At 35.5% G+C, this 17669-nt stretch overlaps 1 pseudogene; it reads left to right on the top strand.

Moving 5' to 3' along the window:
* The first annotated feature begins 1903 nt into the window (after positions 1–1903).
* Positions 1904–17669, top strand: part of LOC143398306 (antigen WC1.1-like) — a 125423-nt pseudogene continuing 109657 nt past the window's right edge.

The following is a 17669-nucleotide window of genomic DNA, read 5'->3' as shown; positions in this document are numbered from 1 at the left end:
ATATAGGTAAAAATTGATAAATTAGACTTAAGCATAATAAAAATTCCAGCCCCAGACTGAGAGAAAATATTTGCAAAAGAAATATCTGATATAGCTATATTTAGAATATATATAAATTTCTCAAAACTCAACACTAAAAATATTCAATTAGAAAATTGGCAATAGATATCAACAAACAATTCAATAGAGAGGATTCATAAATGTCAAATAAGCATGTGAAACATGTTCAAAAAAACTAGCCATTAAAGAAACAATTTAAAACAATGATACAATGTCACTGTAATCTATTCAAATAGATAAAATGAAAAGTACCAACTACTAAATGTAAGAGTGGACACAAAAGATTAGATCTCTCCTGCATTGCTGGTGACAATGAAAAGTTCCTTGTTTTAATACTGCACTATTATTTTACAACTTGTAAATTTTGGGTAGAATGGGATGAAGAGTATGTGGGTCACTTCTAGTTCTACAACTACCTAAAATCTATAATCATGTTAGAGTGGAATTGTTTTTAAAAGCAGTATGCAACTATGGTTCTATAAGAAATGAATTGTAGATATAGTCACCAAAAATTGCAAAGGAAAGAGATGGAAAGATATATAATGAGAAAAAATTACTCATAATAAAATTGGTATAACTACATTCATATAAGAAAAAGTAGAACCCAATGCAAAGGCTACGACAATAATTAAAGAAGGACTTTTCATGATGATAAAATGTAAAGTTTGTGAAGAAAACAAAACCACCATAAATACTCGTGCAAATAATGGCAGAGCATCAAAATCCATGAAGCCTGGATGATACAAGCAAAGGGGGAAATAGACAGAGCTGCTATCTTAAGTGGGATGTTTTAATATCCCTGTCTCAATAATTGATCAAGCAAGTAGGCAACACTTCAGGAGGTATGCCATACTAGGTAGAGCTTGAGTAGAGGTCATAAGAGAATGTGAAAGTGAACTAAGCAATTTATATGAGAATGAAGGGAAGAAGAGGAGGTATAGAAAGACATGCTGAAAAGGAGGACCAGGAGCAGGCAGGCACCCCATTAATCCCATAAAGATAAGAGTGTCAGAGAGAGGAGAGCTGAATTGTAAATGGGAATGAATGTATAACTTTTTTTCAATCTCTGATCCCACATGTCCCAGGGAAGTGTAATTTATTCCCATGTGAAATCAATAAAAGTTCTCTGAGATATGACTGAAGGAGAGGAAGACAGCCTTCATAAATTTAGAATTTCATCAAGAGAGTCATGGACAGGCTTCACTTACAACCTAGAAATAAAAAAGGAGAAAAATTAAGCTTATAGGATCCAAACTCACATCCTTGTGATGTCCAACTCACCTTTGTCCATTCCCCAAAGTCTTTTAATCTTTCTAATCCCTTTACTTTTTCTTCTTATAGTTAAGGACATCTTGAATCCTTGCAGCCACAGCATGCTGGTCTTGTGACACTGGAATCCTAGGTCCCACTTAACAAAGGACATCTTTTCTTGGTTTCACTGGGTAATAGAATTGACCCAAAACCTTGCGCCTGACTGATGCTAGCAACTGGGTGGAACCTGCCATTGAACCAAGCCCCTGAGGTAAAAAATTGCTTTTCTATATCAATATGAGAACAGAAAGAAATCTGATATCAAAAGACCCCTATTTTATAGAAGGAGATAATTAAGATTCAGCAGCTAATTGATGTTTTAACTTCAGAAAGTTTCCTTTTCCTATAGTCTCTGAGGGCAGGAAAGACGTTAAACACAGTTTCTATTGGCTCCCAGAAGAAGGCCATGTCAGTGGTTGGCACTATATAATCCCCTTCCTGTGGTAGGAGCCCCATCAAAAGCTGGGAGGGCTCCCCAGATAATCTGGGGAAGCCAATGCTGTGACCAGAGGACACAAGGAACAAAAGGACCATGCAAGGACACTGCCTTCTCCAGAGACTTGCTTTTCTCCTCCTTACTGTCATAGCGGATGCTCAAGGTAAGCATAGCCCCATTTTTTAAGACCAGGGAGATGCTGGATTAGCTCCAAGCTTCTGGGAAATGGTCCTTGGGATTGTAAAGACAATGCCTCTTTATTGATCTTTTGGGTTTGACCCACTATGATCCTAGTGACAGGAAATGCTGATTTTTCTTCTGTGGGGTCTCAGTTATTCAAGAACAAAAACGGGATGTTGCAAAGATATAAAGTTTGTTCACAGATCAACCAGAGACTGTATTTTGGATTTCCACAAAGACACCTAAAAACTCACTTCCCAGGTTGCCCATAACAGTTAGAAGCTGAGGGATGACCTCAGGCTGCCCTCTTATCTGTTCTTCCTGTATTCTATAGTATGCTTACCCATTCTATTGGAGTTACTGCCCTTTTAGCCGGTGAACTGGTGTATTTGTGTGTATAAAAGAGAGAGAGAGAGACACAGAAAAGGAAGGAGGGAGATAGAAGAGCCATAGAGAGTGATGTACCTGAAGAGAGAAGGGGGAGAGAGAAACAGGAAGAAAATTACAGGAGAAGAGAGAAGAGAAAGATGAGAGAAAAAGGAGGAAAGATTGAAAAATAAGAACAGCGATAGGTGGGGAGGGGGGTTACAGAGAGGTGGAGGGATAGAGGGAGAAAAGTAATGGGTGAAGGAACTTTGGAAGTAAAAGTGTGAGCAGGAGCATGTCTTCCACCTGGAAGTCAGCTGTTTAGACAGAAATCCATAGAAATCACTCTGAGCCATGGTGCCAGATTTGATAGTGAGGACAGTTGTGGTTAAGATATATGTTCACATGACAAGGGCAGATGTAAACCTTGGTTCCTATAAAGAACCCACACACACACATGAACTGCAATTATACCACAGATAACCCTGCACCTGCACTCTAAGCCTGACATGAAATTCTTTTTCTTCCTCACAAACCCACAGCTCAGGTGTTTTCTGCCTCACTATACTGGTTCCCCCACCCAGAGTACTTGGCAGAACTTTGTCTTTCTGCAGGTGTTTTTCGCTTCCTATCACTTGGATTGATCCAATTCTGATCCAATTGTATAGACAAGAAAATTTTTAACAGACATATAAAAACAAAAATATACACATAATTATGGGATACCAGGTAATTTAGTCTACATATATATTATGCAATGTTTAAATCAGGTTAAACCTATCTATCCCCTCAAATATTTGTAATTTCTTTGTGGTGAAACCTTTCAAAATCCATGCTTGGAGCTTTTGAAATATGCAGCACATAAACATTATCTATAGTCACCCTGCTGTTCAAGAGCACAGCAGAACTTCTTTCTCCTATCTAGCTACATAACCTGGAGCCCCTTATCACCTTTTCCTTGTCATTTCCTCTCCCCATAGGCCTACAGTCTCTCCAGCTGCTTCTAACCTACCTTTCATTTCAATGAGATGGACATTTTTATAGTGCTCATCTCAGAAAGTTCACCTGGCACTTACCCTTCTGTACTCTGCCTGTTTCGCTAAACTGATGTCTACTTGCATCCATGGTTTTGAAATGGTAGGATTTCACGCTTTTTGGTGCTAAACAATATTTTGTTGTTTAGATACACCACATTGTTCACATCCCCAAACTCATTAAGTTTTTTTTTTTTTTTTTGTAATAGCCATTCTTACTGGAGTAAGGCAATATGCCATTGTCATTTGGTTTGCTTTTCCTTGAAGATTAGTGATAGTGAGCATATTTCTTATATCTTGTGGGTATATGAAAATATGCTCTCTCTCTCTCTCTCTCTCTCTCTCTCTATATATATATATATATATATATATATATATATATATATATATATTTTTTTTTTTTTTTTTTTTTTTTTTTTTGTAGTGCTGAGATCGAACCCAGGGCCTGTGCATGCAAGGCAAGTGCTCTATCAACTGAGCTGTATCCCCAGGCCCCATTTCATATATTTTGAGAAGTATCTATTTCAATCTATAACCCATATTTTATCAGAGTTTTTAAATATATCTTTTTAAAAATATGATCTGGACATAAACTTGTTTTCATATGTATAGTTTACAAATATTTTTTCCCATTATGTAGATTATCTCTTCACTCTATTGAGTGTCTCCTTTACTATTTGGAAGACTCTAGATTTTTTTGTAAATCTCATGTGTCTATTTTTTGTTTCCTGTTCTTTTGATGTCTTGTCCAAAATTTTCCTGTCCATTCCTATATCCTGAAGAATTTCTCCTATGTGCAGTTGTTTCATAGCTTGCATTTAAGTCTTTAATCTACTTTAAGATGAGTTTTGTATCTGGTGAGAGTTAAGGATCATTTTTTTTTCTTTTGAATGAGTATTACCAGTATTCTCATCTGTATTTAATGAAAAGGTTTTCTTCCTCCAATGCATGTTCTTAGCACCTACATCCCAAGTCAGTTGACTGTGGATATATGAATTTACTTGTAGGCTATGTATTCTGTTCTCTTGTTCTGTGTTTCTGTTTTTATGCTAATAGCCTGTTTTTGTTTTGTTTTGTTTTGTTTTGGTTACTGGTTATTAAGAGTAAATTTAATGAGTCCTATTTGGGTGTTTAGGCTCAAAATGGCTTTGCCTATTCAAGGTTTTTTTCTTATTCTATATACATTTTGAGATTGCTTTTCTCCAGATGTGTGAAGGAAACCATTGGTATTTTGACAGGGATTGGCTTGAATCTGTAGATTGCTTTAGATAGAAATGTTGACTCCTGATCTATAAACATGGCATGACTTTCCACTTGTGTTTTTGTGTATGTTTTCTTCAAAGTCTTTCATTAGTGTTTTATAGTTTTTATTATAGAAATTTCTCTTTCTCTAGTTATATTTATTCCTAAGTATTTTTCATAGCTATTATAAATGGAATTGATTTTTGATTATGTTTCAGATATTTCACTATTGTTAAACCACAGGACTGTGAGTTTTCATATACTGATTGTGTATCCTACCAAATTTGGTTAATTCATTTTCTAGTTTCAGTTGGTGTCATTTGATGGAGACTCTGGGGTTTTCTGTATTAGGATCTTGTGATCGGTAAACAACAATTTGACATCTTATTTTGCAATTTGGATTCCCTTTGTTGTTTTCTATTACCTGGTTGCTCCAGCTAGGATTTCTGTACCAAGTAGAACAAAAGTGATAGAAGTGGACATTATCATTTGTTCCAGGTCTTAGGAAGAAAGATTTTGAGTTCTACAATTCAGTAACATTTTACCTGTAGGCATTATAAATAGCCTTTATTATGTTGAAGGATGTTTCTTCTATCCTAATTTATTCAGTTTTTTTTAATTGTAAAAGAATGATAAACTTTATTCCAGACCTTTTTTTTGCATTAATTATTATATAATTTTAATATCATATTATTTTTGTCCTTTATTCTGTTGATGTGTTGTATCATTTTTACCGTTTTGAGTTCGTTAAACCACATTTGTATCCCTAGGATAAATCCCATTTGATCATAGTACTAATCTTTTTAATATGCTGTTAGATTTGCTAGTATTTTGTTGAGGATTTTGACATCTATAATTATGAAAGGTGTTGGGGCTGTAGCTTTTCTCTTTTTGTGTGTGTCCTTGCCTAATGTTGATATGAGGGAATTCTGGCCTCTGAGAATGAGTTTGGAAGAATTACCTTGTCTATTTTTTGAAATGATTTTAGTGGTATTGATATTAGTTCTTCTTTAAACCTTTGTGGGTAACTCAGTATTGAAGTCATATGCCCTTGAGACTTTTTTTAGTGGGAGGGTTTTTATTAATATTTTAACTCTTTACTCATTATCGGGTATCTTTGTATATTCTATTTCTTTATGATTCAATATTGATAAGGTTTATGTGTTGAAGAATTTGTCCATTTCTTCTACGTTATCAAATTTATTCCCATAGAGTATTCATAATAATTTCAAATGATCCTTTGTATTTCTTTGTTGTGAGTTTTAATGTCTACCTTTTAGTTTCTGATTTTATTTGAGGTTCTCTCTCTCTCTCTCTCTCTCATAGTCTGATTGCCAATTTTTTGAGTATTTATAAAGAACCATCTCCTAGTTGTGTTGATATTTTAGTCTCTACTTCATTTATTTCAGCTTTGGTCTTTGTTCTTCCTTTCTGCAAATATTGAATTAGCTTCTCCTTGTCTTCTTTTACATCTTTGAAACACAATTAAAATATATGTAATATCTTTCTGTCTTTGTTTTATTTTTGATGTAGACATTACTTAACATAATCTTCCCTCCTTGAGATACCTTGCTGCATCTCATCCATTTAGTATGTCTATTTTGATTTGTTTTAAGAAATTATTGAAGTTCCTTTATGATACTTCCTTGATCCATTGCTTGTTTGAAGTAAGTTATTTTATTTTCATGTATTTGTATAGTTTCCTACCATAAAATACCCCTATGTATTATTTATATTCTTTTGATGCACTGAAAAAAAACTATATTTAGTTTTTTAATCCTGTTCCAAATTTCCTTTGAGCTCAGTAATTATTTTTTTCTCATATCTATTCTGCCATCTCTCATTGTTTTAATTTCACTTAGTTTATTTTTCACCTCAAAGATTTCTGCTTGTTTTTTTAATTACTTCCATTTCTGTAAATTTTTGTTAGAATATTAAATTATTTCTCAGTTTTTGTTAAAAAATCATTGAGTTTCATTAAAATAGTTGTTTACATTTCATAGCAGGGTAAATAGATAGTATATGGTCACTTTCTGATACTTATTTCAACCATTAGGTGAGGTCATGCTTCGTGGGAAGCTGGTCACTTTTACCTTGGTAGTGTGTAACATCACCTGCATATTGAACAATCAGCATGTGAAATAACATTGCAGCATTAGTGGCCAAAGACCTTCCCACTCCATTCCTCCAAAGATCTTCCAACCCCATTCCTCTGCCCACTTCAGTCAGAATAACATGAAGAGAAAAACTGCCTTCTCAGGAAGTAAAAGGGAGATCAGCACCATCTATGGTTAAGAATCTGGGGCCATGTGTCTCTTCTCCATTCAGGGGCACTGGCCTGGGAACAAGTGCCACCAGGATCTGTCCAGTATTAGATTTTGCCTGTCTGGCACTGATATACAAGGCCAAATCTTGTGCTTAATTTGCTTCCAAAAAATTGAGGTTGGCTCAACATTCTGCTTCTCAGTACTGATACAGTGTTGATGAAGGTAGTTCTTTGACCACCAAAGTTAGCACTAAACTGGGTTCCATCTGAGTCTCACAGCTACAAGTAGCTGCATAATTTCAGGGGTGTATCCAGGAGCTCCCTATAACTTGTTCTGCTGTAGGACAAAACATAGATCCATCCTATTGATGAGTAAACATCTACCCTGAGCTCTGCTAGGTCTGGAAGCTCTGTGTGTGAGCTCTGGCCTGAGTATAGGGACCCTTGGGTTTTTCCGGGTGCTATGTGTCACCATTGTGGGCCAGAACTGAGCTCCAAGTCAAGTCCTGTGCTAGCTTTTCTTCCAGTAGCGTGAAGTCTTCCTCCATCCTCTTCTGCCCAAGTTTGGGGAAGGAAGGAAGCACTGTTGGCTAAGAGAGTTCAAGAGAATCAGTTCCTACAATGCAGGGGACTTGGGATATGGCCAGGCACTGGAGTTCACCATGGAATGCTTGGTATTAAAGTCTAAGGTACAGCCTTTATTCCTTCTCCCTACCTATATGGGAGACATCTCTCTCCAGGCTGCATTACTTGATTGAAGGGTGGGATATCATGAGTAACTCTTTTCTTCCTGCCTTATCCAATGCATCTTTTTTATTATTATACTGCAACCAAGTAATAAGTTTTCTTGCCTGGCTTCCTTAACTCTTGGGAAAGTAGTTTGGAGTGTGAATATCTAATTCAATTGATGTGTCTACAGCAGATAATCACTGAAACACTGTTGGCAACATTTTGTTCCGCCCCTTTGGTTGTGATTTTGTTTTTTTTATTTGTTCTTGTACCAGTTTGGGAAAATTATATCTTCCTAGAAATTTATTAGTTTTATATAAGTTGTCACATAAATTAGCATGAACTGGATTAAAGCATTTTCTTATCAAGGATAATGGGTAATTGTTTGAAATGGAGTGCTGCCCTCTCCTTCATTCATCATACTGCTAATTTGTGACTTCTCTATTGTTTCCTTGATCAGTCCAACTAGGTATTTTTCAATTTCATTGCTATTTTTGAATAACAACAGAACTGCAACAGCAGGTATGATGATATAGGAGTCCCATGCTCAGGAGTCATCATTGTATTGTCCAGTGTCTGGGAGAATAAAAAGTTCTAGATTAGAAGGCTTCTGATTTCTGGGGAAATAGGAGTTGGATGGGCGAGAAGGGACTCAGAGGTCTACCTATAGACCAAGACTGCTCAGTTTCTGAATGTGATGAGCTTCAGTTACTTCCCTCTGGTGAGTCTCAACTACAGTTTTTCCTTCTCCAGTTGTCTGTCTTAAAAAGATCATTTATTTTAATAATACCTCAATTAAAATTAACTTTATATTCTTTATAATTTTGTTCTCATAAGTTTCTTATAATCTAAAACATCTGAAAATCAACAGATATATCTCCTTAGAGACAGTGAGCCTGTCAGAAGAAAGGACAAGAATGCAGTTGTACTTTTCTCAGTTGAAGTGTTTCCATATGTGTAGCCTGAGACACTGTTTTGCACTAGGCTAGGAGATGTGTAGGCATAGAGGATATCAATAAACAAACCACAGGGGAATTTATGGATTACTACAAAGTCAAAAGTCTCTTGCATTCAGGGAAAATAATACATACTCTTTGGTGAGAGGGATGAAAAACTACAGATGGAAAGTTCTGAGTTGTGGAACCTCCTTTTGTCTTTACTACAATCAATTCTCTTCATTTTTTTAACACAACATCTTCATAAACTCAAATTGGAAGAAACACTCAGCTGTGTGTTTGAAAGTCAATGTAAGGTTTAATAAAATGTCATTAGGTATATGTTTTGGTAAGAGATGACAGTTTCTACCTGTTGCATTCAGTCATAAAAGTGAACTTGGTGTTATTTGATAAGACTGGGAGGATGGGGACAAATGGACTTTGGGAACATAAAAGAGGTTTTTAGTAGTAGTGTTTGACAATGAGAGCTGACTACATACTTAAGGATTCTTCTCTGAGCAGAGCTGAAGACCCAGTTGTAATTTGGAGAATTTCTTGTGTATATTTATGTGAATTCTACATGGCTATTGTAGGGAAAGAGAAGAATGAGTTGGAAGAGTGACTCAAGTTTGAGGCACTAAGTAGATCAAAATGTTGAAAAAGGGGTCCCAGTGATGAGATTTCATTAAGAATCTTGCCTTAGGTCAAAGTGCACACATATAGAAAGAAATGAAACAGAAATACATATGATTGAAATATTCATTTTGCCTTTGGTTAGATTGGCTCATATAAATCAGTAGTCCTCTGTAGGGGCAATATCTCTTTCTTTGTCCACCCAGGTCCTTCATAAACTTTTCAAATGACTTGAAACTATTTGCTTCTCTTTCTTTCCACTAGAAATAAGGAACCCTAAAGCTAACATCAGAGTTTTCTTGTGATTTATATTCTCAACAACTATAAATATTCTTGCAACATAAAGAAATCTAAAAAGTTATTTGAATTTTGAATAAAACAACATGGGGAATTTTACTCAGCAATAAATGAGAATAAAATCATGGCACTTGCAGGTAAATGGATAGCACTGGAGAAGATAATGCTAAGTGAAGTTAAACAATCCAAAAAAAAAAAAAATACATAAAATTGGAGCCAACTTTTTCTTCTATCAGATGCAGAGTCTCTGTTTTGATATCAACCTCCTTGATCCATTTTGAGTTAACTTTTGTGCATGGTGAGAGAAAGGGATTCAGTTTCATTTTGTTGCATATGGATTTCCAGTTTTCCCAACACCATTTGTTGAAGATGCTATCCTTTCTCCATTGCATGCTTTTAGCTCCTTTGTCAAATATAAGATAATTGTAATTTTGTGGATTGGTCTCTGTGTCCTCTGTTCTGTACTATTGGTCCACCTGCCTGTTTTGGTACCAGTACCATACTGTTTTTGTTACTATTGCTCTGTAGTATAGTTTGAAGTCTGGAACACTATACCGCCTGAATCACTCTTCCTGCTTAGAATTGCTTTTGCTATCTGGGTCTTTTATTTTTTCCATATGAATTTCATGATTGCTTTATCTATTTCTACAAGAAATGCCGTTGGGATTTTGATTGGCATTGCATTGAACCTATAGAGAACTTTTGGTAATGTCGCCATTTTGATGATGTTAGCTCTGTCTATCCATGAACAGGGTATATTTTTCCATCTTCTAAGATCTTCTTCTATTTCTCTCTTTAGGGTTCTGTAGTTTTCATTGTATAATGTCTTCTTTGATATAAGGAGAGCAACTAAGAACAGAGCAGGGAGGAAGAGCATGAGAAACAGATTAACATTAAACAGGGACAAGAGGTGCGAGGGAAAGGGAGAGAGAAGGGAAATTGCATGGAAATGGAAGGAGACCCTCATTGTTATACAAAATTACATATAAGAGGATGTGAGGGGAAAGAGAAAAAAAACAAGGGAGAGAAATGAATTACAGTAGATGGGGTAGAGAGAGAATATGGGAGGGGAGGGGAGGGGAGAGGGGATAGTAGAGGATAGGAAAGGTAGCAGAATACAACAGTCGCTAGTATGGCACTATGTAAAAACGTGGATGTGTAATCGATGTAATTCTGCAATCTGTATACAGGGTAAAAATGGGAGTTCATAACCCACTTGAATCAAATGTATGAAATATGATATGTCAAGAGCTTTGTAATGTTTTGAACAACCAATAATGAAAAAAAATTAAAAAAAAAACATAAAAAACAAATGCCGTATGTTTTGTCTGATAAGGTGACTAATTCATAGTGGGATAGGGAGGGGGAACATGGGAGGAATACACAAACTCTAAATAGGGAGATAGGGCAGAGGGGTGGAAGGGAGAGGGAGGGGGCAAGGGGTTAGCAAGGATAATGGAATGTGATAGACATTATTATCCAAAGTACACATATGAAGACATGAATTGTTTCAATGTGCTTTATATACAATCAGAGATATAAAAAATTTTGCCATATATATATATATATATATATATATATATATATATATATATAATAAGAATTGTACTGCATTCCACTGTCATTTATTTTTATTTTTTATTTATTTATTTATTTATTTTTATTTTTTTCATCTTTCATACATTTGATTCAAGTGAGTTATGCATTTCCATTTTTACCCCAAATACAAATTGCAGAATCACATCAGTTACACATTCACAATGTTTACATAATGCCATATTAGTGACTGTTGTATTCTGCTGTCTTTCCTATCCCCTACTATCCCCCCTCCCCTCCCCTCCAATCTTCCCTCTCTACTTTATCTGTTGTTGTTCCGTTCTCTCCCTTCCCCCCCCTTTCCCCTCACAACCTCATATATGTGATTTCGTATAACGATGAGGGTTTCCTTCCATTTCCATGCAATTTCCCTTCTCTCTCCCTTTCCCTCCCATCACTCGTCTCAGTTTAATGTTAATCTTTTCTTCACGCTCTTTCCCCCTGTTCAATTCTTAGTTGCTCTCCTTAAATCAAAGAAGACATTTGGCATTTGTTTTTTAAGGATTGGCTAGCTTCACTTAGCATAATTTGCTCTAATGCCATCCATTTCCCTGCAAATTCCATGATTTTGTCATTTTTTAGTGCTGCATAATACTCCATCGTGTATAGATGCCACATTTTTTTTTTTTTTTATCCATTCATCTATTGAAGGGCATCTAGGTTGGTTCCAGAGTCTAGCTATTGTGAATTGTGCTGCTATGATCATTGATGTGGCAGTATCCCTATAGTGTGCTCTTTTAAGGTCCTCAGGGAATAGTCCGAGGAGGGCGATAGCTGGGTCAAATGGTGGTTCCATTCCCAGCTTTCCCAGGAATCTCCATACTGCTTTCCATATTGGCTGCACCAATTTGCAGTCCCATCAGCAATGTACAAGTGTACCCTTTTCCCCACATCCTCGCCAGCACTTATTGTTGTTTGACTTCCTAATGGCTGCCAATCTTACTGGAGTGAGATGGTATCTTAGGGTGGTTTTGATTTGCATTTTTCTGACATGAGGTGAACTCTCAATATTGCCTTCAAATAGTCATCTTCAACATAAATAAAAAACCTTAGTAGAAAGTTTACATATACCTCTTTGAAGTCTCCTTTTCTCCCCCATTTTCATTATGCCCTAATCTGAGGCTCTTATGGCTATTTCTCAGCATCTAGAGACCATGCTTTTTGCCCCTTATTTACCTTTATTGGAAGGTCATGCAGCCATCTCTGCGTTGAAAGGTAAAAAGCTAGATGGTCTTCAAGGAACATACTTTGATCTTTGTGGATCTGTAATTGACTAAATACCACATCTAATGGAGACATCCCCAGTATCTCAAGCAACACAGTGCTCTGTCCCAAGAGAAACTAGGACCCTGGAGTGATGTATGAGAGACAGATAGATAGAGCTGAGGATATTGTCACAGGACCTGAGAGTTGGTTGAATGCAGATGGAGTCACAGCTACAGGCAGGATGAAGAAGGCAACCCTGGACACAGAGAAAGAAATATGTGCACAATCTTGATGAAATGAGAACCATCCTTGTCATCCTAGCTCTTTGGTTTACCTGGATAAAATTGAGACCTAAAGCTCTAATCTTGAGAAAGGTTAAGAGGAGATATTTCCTGTGGTCAATAAAACCCTGAAAAGAGCAGAAATGTGGAGAATTGAGGATCTTTGGGTTCAAGCACAGGTACAAAGGAACAACTTTCTAGTCTGGACCCTGAGATTCTCCTGTCGCTCAGGTTGGTGTTTTTTTTGCAAGTGAGTTAACTATGAGATATGGAGGACACTTGTCTGAGAGGAAAGTAGAAAAGTAGTACCAGGATATTGACATGCAATATATACCTTACAATGAGCCAAGGGAGTGGGAACTGTGCAGTCATGTGTCATGTGAAGCTGTCATTGGGAAGAATAAAACAAGGACATGAGAGGATAGGTGGGGATGCCAACCATATTCTCCAACTTTATAACTTTGTACAAATCACTAACCCTACCCCAGTCCCATCTCTTCCAAAATAAAAGAAAATGGTGCTTTACAATTCTCAATTTAATTTACAGGTTAATGATTTTTAATCTTAGCACTGATATAAGTCACTATTAGAAAATACTTAGGATATTGGATATGTAAGACACTAAAAGATGATTCTAGGAAACAAATGAAACTGAGAGTGGTTTTATGCTACAAAATTAAAGGGACAGTATTTTCTCTGCTTAGAAATAAAACAACCATCTACGGCCATACCACCCTGATTGCACTGGATCTCTTCTGATCTTGAAAACTAAGAAGAATTGGGTCTGGATAGTACTTGGATGGGAGAAATTAAACAACCTCCAAATCTGAACTGTACATCAACCACTTTTCTGTCATTCCAAGTGTAGCTGCCAAAGATGTCTTTTGCTGTCTTCTGCCAAACACATATCTTATAGGCCCAATACCTCATGTCTCATAGGCCACTAAGAATTATATTTGGCATGGTCTGAGCCTGGGTTCTTTCTTTTTTGACACACTGATGTGTCTCTTTTTCTTCTAATCAATGATTAACAAACAAACAAAAACCTGAGAATAGTTCTCTTCAGTTCAAGACATATTTTAAAATTTATGGTTTTCTTTATTTTAAGTTTTGCTCTCTTTGTCCTATGGTATTTCTGTAGAAGTGCAATAAATATATTAATTCTAAACACAGTGGCCATTGGTAAATTTTTTCCTCTTTAACTAGACTTTCCAAAAATGCAATGACTGCTATAGTTTGTATCTTAAAATTGTGCCCAAAAGCTCATGGTAAATCTCAATCTCCAACATGGTTCTGTTGGGAGGGTAGAGACCCCTCAAGAGTTTGGAAATAGTGAGAATCACTGTTTTAGTTAGGTTTATCCTTCATGCAAGACATAAAATTTTATTTTTTGAGTCAATTTTTAAAAAATGATCCTACCAAATCAATAGCCAATGAAAAGATTTTTGCTACATCCCAGAAATGAAGGATGTTAGTCAATATGGAAATATGGAGCCATTTTCATGACAGGCTGAAATTTTTAGGTTAGTAGGAAAATAGTCAAATATGTCTTCTTTATAATAAACTTGGATATTATTGGATATATATGTGCATGTGTTTTGCACCTATGCATTATGAATGACTTCAATATGTGCTTATTTAACCAGTTAAAAATTTTATTTTAGAGCACAATAAAAATCAGTGGTAAAATACTATTTTTTTTTAAAAAAAAACAATAGTTAAATTTTCAACAATATAAAAATACATGTCCTAATGATTTAAGGTGTTAAATTTTAAATACTATCTTCTTAAAAATACAATTGTTTTTGTCTACATTTACATTCTGCTTCATTGCACTCTCATAAGAACTTAATTCTTTTTAATATATATATATTTTAAATCTCATGAATATTTTTACAGCAGCCTTCTATTTCACAAATTTCTTTCCTATATTCACATTTATTTTATAAACTTCAAAAATCCTATAGAAAGCATCAAATTTGTAACAATTTAGACGTTGGACTATATTATATCAAATATTTGCATTCACTAAAGAAAACAGTATAAAAATTATTTGTGTTTTCCACTTTAAAACCTTCAAAAATAGTCCTGAGTCTTATTAAGGAAGTCAAAGCCTAATCCAACATAATGGAGATTTGGGCCTACTTTTTCGTCAAATAGGCAGAGCGTCTCTGGTTCAATTCCCTAGGCCCTTGATCCACTTTGAGTTAAGTTTTGTGCATAGTGAAAGATAAGGGTTTAATTTTATTTTGTTGCATATGGATTTCCAGATTTCCCAGCACCATTTTTTGAAGAGACTATCGTTTCTTCCATGTATGTTTTTGGTGCCTTTGTCTAATACAAGATAAGTGTAGTTAGATGAGTTTGTCACTGTGTCTTCTATTCTGTACCATTGGTTTATCAGTCTATTTTGGTGCCAATACCCTGCTATTTTTGCTACTTTTGCTCTGTAGTATAGTTTAAGTTCTGGTATAGTGAGGCCACCTACTTCATTCTTCTTGATAAGGATTGCTTTAGCTATTCTGGGTCTCTTATTTTTCCAGATGAATTTAATGACTACTTTTTCTATTTCAATGAGGAATGTCATTGGCATTTTGATTGGAATTGCATTAAATCTGTATAGTGCTTTTGGTAGTGTGGTCATTGTGACAATATTAACTCTGCCTATCCAAGAACAAGGTTTGATGTTTTCATCTTCTAAGGTCTTCTCTAATTTCTTTCTTTAGTGTTCCATAGTTTTTGTTGCAGAAGTCTTTCCCCTCTTTCATTAAGTTGATTCCCAAATATTATTATTATTTTTTTAGGCTATTGTAAATGGGGTAGTTTTTCTCATTTCCCTTTCAGAGGATTTATCACTGATATACAGAAATGCCTTTGACTTATGGGTGTTGATTTTACATCTTGCTACTTTGTTGAATTCATTTATTAGTTAGTTCTAGAAGTTTTCTGGTGGAATTTTCTGGGTCTCTAGGCATACAATCATATCATTGGCAAAAGTGCTAATTTGAGTTCTTCTTTTCCTATTTGTATCCCTTTAATTTCTTTAGTTTGTCTAATGAAATACTATTCAGCATTAAAAGAGAATAAAATCTTAGCATTTGCAGGTAAATGGATGGAGTTGGAGAATATAATGCTAAGTGAAGTTTGTCAATCCCCCCAAAACTCAAATGCTGAATGTTTTCTCTGATATAAGAATGCTGATTCATAATGAGGTTGGAGGGAGAACATTATAGGATTAGACAAACACTAGATAGAGAAAAGGGAAGGGAAAGACAGTGGAATGAGATGGACATAATTATCTTAAGTTGCATGTATGAAGACACGAATGATGTGACTCAACTTTGTGTACAACCAGAGTTATAAAAAATTGTGCTATATATGTATAATATGAATTGTAATACATTCTGCTGTCATATATAACAAATTTGAATAAAAAATAATTTTGTTGCTTTTACAAGAGTCCTAGGTATTTCCTATTAGATTTATTTTTATATATTTAGTAGATGCATCCCTATTTGCTGCTAAATATCTCTTCTTTTGGTGCACCATCACTCTATCAATATTGTGCTGATGGTGCACTACTAATCCACTATCCCTGATGGACTAGTAACCATATCCTCCCAAAACACAAAACAGGTCAGTCACTGCCCTGTTTTTACCATATTCTTGTGGATCAAATACACATTCTGGGGTCCACAGTCTCAGCTGTGTGGGAAAGACATATCTAAAGAGCAAAGTTAAATAGAAAGAATCAGGAATTGGGAAGGAAATGTGGAAGAAATGTTTTAGAAGCATCAAGTCCCCATTCCTCATGATTTTTCTTCAGAAGTTAATCTTTTCTGTGATCTCTACAGTTTTATGTATCAATCCACTTTTAGTTGAGTGCCTACCATTTGTAGTGAAAATTAACATTAAGAAATCCAGCATCAGATATTCTGTTTAATATCAATGTCTAAACAAAAGCCTCAGGCTGTAGGCTTACTATATGTTTCAAAACTCCAAGCAGTACTTCCATAATAAGTGTCGTTTACAAATCAGAGGGGGAAGATGTCTGCCAGTTTCTTCAGTAAACCATGAAAAATGGCAACTACAGGTAAATGCCAACCATTGTAGGCCTTTAAACCATACTCAAGTTATGACATATTCTACTCCATTGCATTCAAGATGGGCTACTCTGAATATATATTTGATCATTTTTGTATCTATATTACAGAGGTCTAGATGAACCAATCATAACATTCTGAAATATGTTTATTCACTATTGTAGATTGCACAGATTGAGCAATACATACAGTATGGCACCTAACTTCTATTCATGAATACATTCTTGTATGAAAAACACAGACATGAGGAGGGGAGTTCACTAAATTGGTGATATTTTTACCTCAGCCATCTGAAAATGGAAAAGAAGATGGGAAATTTTTTATCTCCAGATTCTTTATCAGCCAGTGAAATATTACAAAGAAATTGTACTTTTGAAATTAAACCAAGTTCTGTGTTTAAACCATTGTAATATAAGTAACACACTTCTAATTGTAGGCTTGTGTAGCCCATAGTAATATCCATCTTTTAGAATCAGGTGATCTTGTTTTGTAGAATAGTGCACACCTGAATCTGATCCATCCCCTGACTGTGCACTGTTTACACCTCATCATTTGCAAGAACCCATTGATCCCTGAGAAATACAGGTGAGGATCACCTGTCTGTGTACAGTTGATAGCAGACTGAGATTTCTAAGTCATATATTATTCAAAACATCTGTTCCATGGCTTCTGAGTGAATGAAATTTCATAACAGAATGCTAGAACATCATAAATGATCCATAAGTACTTGAAGATTTGTTTAAAGAGAAGAAGAGAATGTTTAGTGTTTTTCTGATGCTGCTGCTTGGGTCACTTCAGGATCTCTTTCCACAGCAGTCTGATACTCAGCCAAAGCTCTAAGAATGTTCAGTGAATGAATTTTACTCTTTTCATGAGCTAATCAGACTATAGGAGGATTAGGTTTCATTGATCTGTGAAGAGTAGAACTCTGAAGCTGAGTGTTGTACTGCAAATGAAGACGATGTGTATTCTGCAGCTGTTGGGTGGAACACTC

The sequence above is a fragment of the Callospermophilus lateralis genome, chromosome 4, assembly GCF_048772815.1.
Source record: "Callospermophilus lateralis isolate mCalLat2 chromosome 4, mCalLat2.hap1, whole genome shotgun sequence".
NCBI lineage: Eukaryota > Metazoa > Chordata > Mammalia > Rodentia > Sciuridae > Callospermophilus > Callospermophilus lateralis.
The sequence above is the reverse complement of the archived record's forward strand: the minus strand, read 5'-3'. Positions and strand labels throughout refer to the sequence as shown.